Consider the following 2,617-nt stretch of genomic DNA (forward strand, 5'->3'; position numbering starts at 1 on the left):
TTTTATTCTGCATTATGTTAAAATAGGTTTTTCAAATCAAATGATAAAATGATAAAATATTACTATTTATTACACATAATAACCTATAAATTATCTATTATCTATAAATATTAGCTTTAATTATTGTGTTTGAGATATTGACAGTTAAAAATCATCTTGAATACACTTTGATACGCTGTAAGTTTATTTTATTTTTGCGCTTTATTTTTACCAGATTCGTGCTACGCCCAATTTAGAAATTATGGGAAAATACTGCAATAAATTAAAAAAAAAAAGAAACGAACGAAACGTATATTAACAAAAAAATATAAACATATAAAAAACGTATATACATATTTATTAAGGTTTTTACATATTAGGAAATAAATAAAAAAAAATTAATTAGCTTCTGCATCGATTCAGTTGACAGGTTTTTCGCCAACGGAAGAATTTTAAGTTCTGATAGGCAGCCCTTTTGGATAAAGCGGGTCAACTATTTCTGGTAATAAAAAATTGAAGTAGAAGGCTTTTAATTTTGGTAACATTTGTTCCTCCCAAAATTGTTCGTCACGGCCAATCTAAAAAAATACAGAATACTATAAAGAATTAATTTATGTTTTCAATTAAAACTTTCACCTGTTCAACTAACATGCCAAGAGGGCTCCAAATAATAAAATAGCATGATTGCTTGTTAGCTATAGCTAACTGCCCCTGAACTTGGTAGTAATAATTGTGGTTTTTTTTCAAATGTAGGTGGTTATTTTCCAATGTAGCGAATGTGATCTTTTTTGATAATATTGCTTCGGTTGGAGTCATGTTGGCAATGCTAAATGGGCATTTAACTTCTACCAAATCATGTTCATTAATGCAACCATCAGGGCTCGCTGCCAAATAATATTCTTGTTCACCTATAAAAATTCCACATCGAGACACTTTTAAATTAAATTCATTTTCAAATTCTAAAATTGCTCGGGCCTCGCTTTCACTTCCATATCTTGTAGCATTATTGCCGCTAAAATTTCCATACAGCATCGTTTTTATTGCACCACATGGCGAGGTTTTTGCCCGCATTTTACATATTTTGCCAAAATTTGAGGCAGTAATCCGCTGTGATCTTTCTTGTATCCATTTTGGATTAGAAGCCTGGCCAATTGTAGAATTTTCAATATGTTTTACTTCCTCTGGACTTTTTTTCATATCTTTTAAGATTTCTTTTTTCCTCGAAATAAAAACGTCACTGTTTATTTCTAAAGGAATGTAATGGGCGTCAGGACCATAATCCTTATCAGGAAGAGTTTGTTTTCTTTTCTTATTTTCTTTTTTTGAAATTAATGTTTTTTGCAGTCTTTTAGTTTGATAAAACAGCCTTATCTTTTTACATCTCTGAATATACCGCTTAGTAAAGGAACGAGGGCTTGTGCCTATTGCGGTTTTATGAAGGATTTCATAATAGCTACCACCAGAATTAAATGACAATGCAGCTGCCTCACAGCGAGCTTCATATGAACCTCGTTTGCAAAAATTTATACGCTTGCCACCAACAAATTTGCTAACAATACTGTTATAATGCTCAGCGAGGTTATTGTCCATATTGAGGATTAGGCTGCTTGCATTATCTATAATTCTTTGCAAAGCTACTAAGATATCTTCATAAATTCCACAAGTCTGCATACTTGGCACTAAATTTGTGTAATTTAGATTATCACACTTGAAATAATTAATTTCTTTACATCTGGCGTGTTCCCCAAATACATGACTTGGGGCAGTAGAGATGTCACCCCTTAGCAATTTAATTTTTTGGTCCATCGTGGTGTCTTCTGCGATTCTGTGAGTGGTGGCTTTTGTTATCGCACTTCTTAATCTTAAAAATCTGTTCAAAACCTCTTTTCTTAACGCCAATGGTACAGGTACATTTTTAGAATTACTTCGTTTTTTATCTGCAAATTAAAAAGAAAAAAAGTAGAAAACAATAGATACACATTATATAATTGTATAAGTTTAATAGTATGAGTTTAATAGTGTAAGTTTAAAATTTGCCAATATCATTTTATTTAAATTAAATTTAATTTTCATTTAAATCATTAAACGCATTTCTTAGATACAAATATGAAAAAAAAAAATGTTTTTACAAAGTTTAACACCCTGTATCTTGAAAACAAACCATAGCTACATGAAGGTATTTTTAGATTTTTAGTACGACGTTTCGTCTTTTGCCGACCATCATCAACTTTTTTTTTTCTTATGGACGCTATATTGGATTTTTGCATATTTAATTCAAAGCAAAAATGCGTAACTTTTTCCCCATTTGATCCACCTTGTATCTTTGACGGTTTCCGATTTCCCCATGTATATCATTTTAAGTGGGACACCCTTTATACTGGTATTAAAATATAAAATATACATACTACATAATTCTCGAATTTTCTTGGCAAAATTTCGCAACAAATGATTCCTGCACTCCACCTTTTGCACCAACATATTACCATAAGGCTTTGATTGCAATAATTTTCGGTGGACCGAGGAATCTCCATCACCAATCATTTTTGTAAATTTTAAATTGTAAAGCTCCATGCTTCTTTTAAAGCCCTCCAATACTATGTCAGCTTCCATCGATGTAGATGTGCCGTTCCAGTTCTTA

The 2,617-nt window shown here is 31.4% G+C and overlaps 1 long non-coding RNA gene across 1 annotated transcript; it reads right to left on the reverse strand.

Annotated features, from left to right (window-relative positions):
- Positions 1-322: 322 nt before the first annotated feature.
- LOC126749325 (uncharacterized) lies at positions 323-1,163 on the reverse strand. The gene is made up of 2 exons (XR_007665013.1): positions 616-1,163; positions 323-557 (listed from the first exon to the last, which is right to left on the reverse strand). It is a non-coding gene; the product is annotated as an uncharacterized LOC126749325 (long non-coding RNA).
- Between the last annotated feature and the right edge of the window lie 1,454 nt (positions 1,164-2,617).

Source organism: Anthonomus grandis, chromosome 24 (assembly GCF_022605725.1).
Source record: "Anthonomus grandis grandis chromosome 24, icAntGran1.3, whole genome shotgun sequence".
In the NCBI taxonomy this organism is placed as follows: Eukaryota; Metazoa; Arthropoda; class Insecta; order Coleoptera; family Curculionidae; genus Anthonomus; species Anthonomus grandis.